Genomic DNA, 8,782 nt, shown 5'->3' with positions numbered 1-8,782 from the left:
ACAGGTTTGACAAACTCAGTGTGGACATAGTGTCTGCCTAAGGATCCAGGAGAAAATAAAAAGTGGCAAGGGTTTATATAAGGGAGAACTGTTCAGGGAAACATACCAGCTTTCTCCCCACACCCCCAGAATGGCTGCTTGAAAGATCAACTGCTTGAAAATTTGTCTGGAAAAGTCACACCTGGATAGGAGAGTAAAGCCTGGCAGGGAGAGTCATGCCTCACCAAGAATTTAAAAGGGTGGGGGAAGAATTGCTTGGGTTCAGAATCTGAACCCAAGAGTCCTAAAAACACAATGTTCATGAGTGTCTGAGGGAAAAAGGAAGTGGTCCTTCCACCATAGGAGTGAAAAGTGAAACCCAAGGGTTTTTCCTGGGGGACAGCCTCCCAGTCTGGGGAGGTGCACTGATTTAAAATCTTCAGACAAATTCAAGGAGCTTTGAGGCTAACTAAGTCTAAACCTCATCCACAGGAGTCCTGCCTACAGGATCTCTCAACACACTCCAACAACTGAGAAGGGAAACCGAGAATCTTTAAAATGCCAATGAGAATAACACTCTAACATTTCATCAAGTTCCTCTTTTTTAAATTTAAATTTATTTTTTTATTTTTATTTTTTAATTTTCTACTCTTTGTTCAATAGTGAGATAAATGGGTTATGGGCACATATACATGTTTTTTTTTTCTTTTTTCTTTCTCATTACTGGCATTTTTAAGGCAGTTATTTCTCATAGATTAATATTTTGAGGACTAAGATGTTTGATTAGACTATGTCAGTTTTGTTCTATTTGGTTTAATGCTATATATTTTCTGCATGGGTTGATGTCATTATCTGTTTTCCCCTAAACTTGTGAGGCTCTGGAAACATTTAGATACACTTTAAATCCATAGAGTAGAAACTCTACTGACTCAAAAGCATGCTACCAAATTTGTAGGCACACAAACAACATGAAAAGGCAAGGGAACAAACCACCTCAAACAAACCAATATAATTCAATAACAGAATCCATCAACACCACAGTGGAAGAAGCGATAGAGAAGAAGTTTAGAATGTTCATAGTTAAAATGTTGGCAAGGTAAAAGACAATGCAAAGGAGAAAATACAGGAAGCAAAATATCACTTCAATAAAGATAGATATTCTGAAACAATACAAAACAAAACAAGTTCTACCACATGTTCAAAGAAGAACACCAATCCACCTCAAATTAATCTATGAAATAAAAAAGGAGAGAACTCTTCCAAACTCATTCTAGGAAGCTAGTATCCCCATGATACCAAAACTAGACAAAGACACATCAAAGAAAGAAAACTTTAGACCAATATCCCTAATGAACATAGATGCAAAAATTCTTAATAAAATACTGGCAATTTGCCTACAAAAACATATTAAGCAGATAGTGCACCATGATCAAGTGGGGTTCATTCCAGGGATGCAAATCTGGATCAACATACAGATATCAATAAACATGATTCATCACATTAATAGACTTAAAAACAAGAATCACATGACTATCTCAGAAGATGCAGAAAAACCATTTGACAAAATACAGCATCCATTCATGGTCAAAACAGTGGAAAATCTAGGGATAGTAAGAACATACCTCAACATTATAAAAGCTATACATATTAAACCCAAGGCCAACATCATTCTAAATGGAGAAAAATTGAAAGCATTCCCTCTAAAAACTGGAACAAGACTGGGATGCCCTCTTTCACCATTCCTATTCAACATAGTCCTTGAAACTCTTGCCAGAGTATTTAGACAAAATAAAAAAACAATAAAGGGGTATGAATAGGAAAAGAAGAAATCAAACTATCCATATTTGCTGAGGACATAGTCCTATAATTAGGAGACACAAAAAATCCACCAGGAAACTTCTAGAGTTCATAAATGAATTCGGCAAATTATCAGGATATATAATGAACACCCACAAATCAATTGCATTTCCACATACAAATGACAAATTACCTGAAAGAAAAATCAGGAAAACTATCCCATTCACAATAACCTCAACAAATACATTTGGAACTCAATCTAACAAAGGGTTGAAAGACCTCTACCATAAAATCTAAAAGAAACTAAAGAAAAAAAGTGAAGAAGACTTTAGAAAATGGAAAGATCTCCAATGTTCTTGAATAGGCAGAATTAATATTGCAAAATGTTCATATGAATACAAGAGATATATAGGTTTAATGCAGTTCCTATTAAAGTTCCAATGATATTCTTCACAGAAATAGAAGAAAAAAACAGTCATGAAATTCATTTGGAAAAATAAAAAGTCCTAGAATAGCCAAAGCAACCCTCAGCAAGAAAAGTGAATCAGGAAGTATCACAATACGAGACCTTAAACTATACTACAGATGTATAGTAACAAAACCAGCATGATATTGGGGAAAAAAAAAAACAGACATGAAAACCAATGAAACAGAATAGAAGACACAGAGACATATTCACATAAATACAGTTACTACACAAAGATGCCATGAACACATTTGTAGAAAAGACAGCCTCTTCAACAAATGGTACTTGGAAAACTGGAAATTCCCTATAGTAGAATGAAAATGTACCCCTGTCTTTTACCCTCACAAAAATCAACTCTAAATTAATCAAGGCATTAGACTAAAGACCTTGCGTATACTAGAAGAAAAAGTAGGTACAAATCTCTGTAATGTTGGCTTAGGAAATTTCTCAGTAAGACTCATAAAGTCCAAGAAGTAAAATCAAGAACCAATAAATGGGTAGGATTCAAATGTAAAGTTTCCTCACAGCAAAGGAAATAATCAAAAAGGTGAACAGAGATCCTGCAGAATGGGAGAAAATCTTTGCCACTGGCACCTCAGTACAGCATTAATCTCTATAATATATAAAGAATTTTTATAAACTTAATACCAAAAAAAACCCAAATAATAAAAGGATAAAGGAATTGAATGGGCACTTCACAGAAGAAACACAAATGGTCAAAAAATATATTAAAAATGTTCAACATCACTAGCAATAAGAGAAATGCAAATCAAAACTACACTGAAATTCCATCTCATCCCAATCAGAATGGCAATTATCAAGAATACAAGTAACAATAAATGATGGCAAGGATGTGGGGGAAAATGTAACTCTCATATATTTCTGGTGGAACTGAAAATTGGTGAAACCACTCTGGAAAGCAGTATTGAGATTTCTTAGAAAACCTGGAATAAAGCCACCATTTGACCCAGTTATCCCACTCTTCAGTTCATACCCAAATGACTTAAAATCAGCATAGTACAGCAAAGCGGCCACATTAATGTTTATAACAGCTCAACTCAAAATAGCCAAGCTGTGGAACCAATATAGCTATTTTAAAACATGAATGGATAAAGAAAATGTGAGATATATATATATATATATATATATATATATATATATATATAGATAGATAGATAGATAGATAGATATAGATATAGATATAGATATAGATATAGATATAGATATCTATATAGATATAGATATAGATATAGATATAGATATAGATATCTTGGAAAACTGGAAATTCCCTATAGTAGAATGAAAATGTACCCCTGTCTTTTACCCTCACAAAAATCAACTCTAAATTAATCAAGGCATTAGACTAAAGAACCAATAAATGGGTAGGATTCAAATGTAAAGTTTCCTCACAGCAAAGGAAATAATCAAAAAGGTGAACAGAGATCCTACAGAATGGGAGAAAATCTTTGCCACTGGCACCTCAGTAGAGCATTAATCTCTATAATATATAAAGAATTTTTATAAACTTAATACCAAAAAAACCCCAAATAATAAAAGGATAAAGGAATTGAATGGGCACTTCACAGAAGAAACACAAATGGTCAAAAAATATATTAAAAATGTTCAACATCACTAGCAATAAGAGAAATGCAAATCAAAACTATCTATATCTATATCTATCTAGATATCTATATCTATATCTATATATATGATAAACTATTACTCAGCTCTAAAGAAGAGTAAAATTATAGCATTTACTAGTAAGTGGTTGGAACTGGAGAATATGATGCTAAGTGAATTAAGCCAGTCCCAAAAAACCAAAGGCCAAATGTTTCTCTGATACGTGGATATTAATCCACAACAAAAGAGTGTAGGTAGGAGAAGACTACAAATTTATTGGATTAGATAAAGGGAAATGAAAGGAAAAGGGGGGCGGGATATATGGGAATAAGAAGGACAGTAGTTTGAATCAGACATAACTTTCCTATCCTTATATATGAATACATGACCAGTATAACTTCACATCATGTACAACCACAAGAATAGGATTCTAATTAGAATAACTTATACTTCATGTTTGTATAATATGTCAAATACACTCTATTGTCATGTATATCTAAAAAGAACAAAGAAAAAAGAAAAAAAAACAGACACAAAATTCAGAAATTCATAGGCTAAAAATATGAGAATAATATGGTTGGTGAATTTTTGTGAAGAACAGTTAAATAAATTTTAGAATGAAGTGATTAGGTGATTTTTTTTTTCTTTTTGAAGCTTATTTCAATATAAGTATGCCTATAGAAATACAGTCATATTGGTTAATAGAATGTAATTTAAGTTCAACTTTTCCTGCATAATTTCAACAGAAAATGTGATGGATGATTTAATATTTTTTAAAACAATTTGCAATCTTGCTTATTTTTACCCATTACAAATGTATAAAAAATACCTATCAACCAAATGCAGCAAGAACCTTAGAAACATACCTTTGGTTTGCCTCAGAAAAGTAAAAGGTATTGCAATGAAAAAGCTTTTAATTTTAAAAAAAACAAAACAAAACACTGTTGTAATGTTACAATGCCAGTTTAGAATTTTTAATAACTGACAGATGTGCAAGGGGTGGGAGGTGCCTATCTACACATCTGGAGCTGTAGAAGCTATCTGATTTATTTAATATTGCAGATAGATTCTAAATCTACACAAACCAAGAGACAGATGATTTCTTAAATCTGAATTAACACTATCAACTCACTTTGTCTGCTGAGGTCAAGAAGGAAATTTGGGACACTGTTTTCATGTTTTTTTGATTTATGCAAAGGAGTAAACTTTCTACCCCAACTTTTCAGTGCACAAGTGACAGTTAATACTTCAGGCAATACTACAAGCAAGGTATTCTTTATATTATCAAAATTTTAGTGAGTTTTTTTGCTGCTGTGACCAAAATACCATACAAGAACAATTAGAAGAGGAAAAGTTTATTTGGGGGACTCACAGTTTCAGAGATTTCAGTCCATAGATGGCTGGCTCCATTCCTCAGGGTCCAAAGTAAGACAGAGCATCATGGTGGGGGGTATGGTAGAGGGAAACAGCTGGAATATGGCACCAAGGTGGAGGGTGGAGTGGAGAGCATTGTGCTTAACAAGGACAAAATACACTTTCCAAAGGAACACCCCCAGAGTCCCACATCTTCCAACCATACCTACCTGCCTATAGTTACTACTCGGTTAATACTAGGGGATTAATGCACTGATTAGGTTAAACTTATTCTAACCCAATCATTTCTACTTTAAATTTTCTTGCATTGCCTCTCACACGAGATTTTGTGGGACAACTATTGTCTAAACCAAAAGAAATAGCATTCATGGGGTGACAAGTATTAAAGTTAACTTGAATTTTAATTTACATTAGCACTCATATGTAAAATGAACCCCAAAGTTAATCAGCACATGCCTTAAAAGTGACTCTAAAAAGTGAAATAGCCCTTCTTGGAAAATTTGAACAAAAATCCAGCCACAGTTACAAGAAGCTTTATCACAAAAAAATAGCCTCTTATAAATGACACCTCAATAAAAATAACAGTAGTCCCCAAATAAGAAGTACCTCTAAAAAAGAGAGGACAAATATAAAGTATTTTGAAAGCCAGTGGGAATAAATGTTCAAAAATCATTTGATTTTCATTACTACCTAGGATTATAACATATTCCAGTATTATAAGTTTATCACTAGCTACTAAATATTACCAACAACTTATTCATTTATTGTTCCTCTACCAAAAAGAAAGTTCTACAGGAGTGGGGGGAGCACTAGAAAATACAAAGATTCAAATAGTTCCATGTAAATATCAAATTTTTCAAATAAAAGAACTCCTAACTGGACCAAAAGTTCATATTACTTTTCACTGAAATAATTTTTTAAAAGTACAAATACTTGATATTGAGGTTCAGCACCTAATATATGCCTGGTAATCAAGTGCTTGTTTTCTAAAAGAAAGGCTTCAAGTCTCAATAAATTTCCAATAACAATAGTTTTATACATCAACTTAATAATGGATTTTAATTTTCTTCATATTTTTGTTTTAGCATTATAGTCTTAAAATCAGGGTCTTGTGTATGCTAGGCAAGCGCTCTACCACTGAGCTACATTCCCAGCTCAAATATTACTTCTTTATTTCCCAATATCTGGAATTAATTTCTATTTGGGGCCTATATTTTCCCTTGAGCAGAAACAGTTATCCTCTAACTTAATCACTTACATGGTTTTCCTCCATCATATAATTTTTGATTTAAGTCTCTTTCAGAACTCCTTCTTCCCTCATTTTCCCTAGGGGGTATATGGGGTTCACCTGGATTCACAATTTCAGGTAGACAATATCAAGTGCTCTGCAGTATCTGTATACACTGCAGTATCTGTTTCCTGCTGTGTTGTAACTCATCCTGTTTGTCTAGGCTTCTCACATCTTTGAATTGCCATCACTGATATGAGGCTTTGACATACTAATCACACAGAATGATGTAGGCATAAAAGCAGCATGTTCTTTTGCAAGGTCTTGTTTCACCTGCCATAATGCAGAAGTTCCTTGACTTTCTCTTTTTAGATGACTTCTGGAATTAGCTCAGAATTTGGTTCATTATTTCCATCACTCACCAAGATTCCTTGCAGCTGTGAGACCACCTCCTGCACATGTCATATTGAGCTCCTCCTGGTGTGGCTCTATGTGAGGTAGCCACCCCCATTCTCCTCCAAATACACACAGCCAAGGATAAAAGTATAAATTCATGTTCTGGGTCTACCAAAGCTATCACATAATCACATATAATTCTTAATTTATGTGTAAGAATTATTATTGTTATTATTATTATCCCCAGGGATTGAACCCAGTGGTGCTTTACCATTGAACCACACATCTCTAGCCATTTTTTTTTTATTTTTACTTGGAGACAGGATATCGGTAAGTTGCCAAGGGTGGCTTTGAACTTGTAGTTCTCCTACCTCAGCCTTCAGAGTCACTGGAATAACAGGCATACTTCCCTGTGTCCAGAAATATATAAGCAATTATTGTACCCTGTCCTAAGTTAGATAGTTGCATTGTTTTATTTAAGACAGGGGAGTATCTGGCTAGAAAATTATTATTTCTATTCTATTCTTCATGTCAAGACCTGGCTTTCCTATCTTGAAATTACAGAATTAATATATATATATATATATATATATATATATATACACACACACACACACACACACACACACATATATATTTGTTTTCTGAGACACCTCAATAAAAATAACAGTAGTTCCCAAATAAGAAGTAGCTTAAATTATATTTTATTTGAGGTGTCTTTGCTTTGGGTAGAGACGCTTAGGTTCAGAGAAAGGTAACCAGTTATTCTAAGAATTTGCAGCTCGGAAATCTACCTTACAACCTCATGCATCATTCTAATACTTGCATTTCTTACTTTGATCAATATATAATAATAAATAGGCCTCTGTGATTACGGCTCTCAAAAATGCCACTGTGCTCACACTTGACAAGGAGAGTCAGGTGAGTAGTGTAGTCCTCTCTTGATACAGAAACAACCTATCACCAAATGCAGAGAAATTTGTAGAATAGAATTCATTTTTATCTTGCTCTTCTATATAATTATTTTCTTCTACACTCTAGGTTTCCTCTTCCAACAAAGAATTAGATTAAACTTAGAATTAATCATGTCAAATTCACTCCATAAATGGAAAATTGAAATTCATGTTGTATCTTTTCAATAAATAATGAAATCTAAATATAGATGTGCTCTTCATTTTAAGGGGAAGATTAATTTTCTGTTTTCTGTAACCAAGGGATCTTAAACTGCTGGGGGTAGGGAGATTATATAGAACCTAATAGAATAGATGCTATGTTAATGACCATAACTCAAGTGTGCTTACTTTATTCTCAGGGTTTTAGGAGCAACTCTCAGTACTGCGACAGGACTTTACAGTGATTTATTAATAAAATTCCCTAACACACACAAGCACAAAAATAAAAGAAAAAAAAAAAAGCAACACTGGATCACTCTGATCTTTTTATTAAGAGTTGGAATAAGATTTCAGGTAGATTTTTTCCTTTATCATATCATATCTATGTATCTATCTATCTATCTATCTATCTATCTATCTAATTTACACAACTATAGTAGTTTGACATTGAAAAATAAAATTTTTCAGGCCAAACTTGCAACCTAGTTTACTTGAGTTTAGTTCCAAGAATTTAAATAGAGTTTGTTAGGGAAAGCAAAGTAGCCAAGAAATTATTTTACATAAAGAAATGTCTGTAATTAGAAGTCTTAATTAAATGGATTTAATTATAAGTAAAAGTAATATTAAAAATATTTGACCTAAAATCATTTTTCTTTGCAGTTCTTCTGGCAAGAAAGTATTTATCCACAATGCTAGACTTGGAGGTACTAATTGATATTAACTTTAATTTACTGAAATCTAGTTTAACTATAATTAAATTGAAAATAAATAGTTAAAATAATCAGGAAAACTTGTTAATATAGTAACAAA

This window comes from Marmota monax, unplaced genomic scaffold (genome assembly GCF_021218885.2).
Source record: "Marmota monax isolate L192 unplaced genomic scaffold, Marmota_monax_Labrador192_F-V1.1 WCK01_AAM20220418_F8-fsc00175, whole genome shotgun sequence".
NCBI classification, from domain to species: domain Eukaryota; kingdom Metazoa; phylum Chordata; class Mammalia; order Rodentia; family Sciuridae; genus Marmota; species Marmota monax.
Note: the sequence above shows the minus strand (reverse complement) of the source record.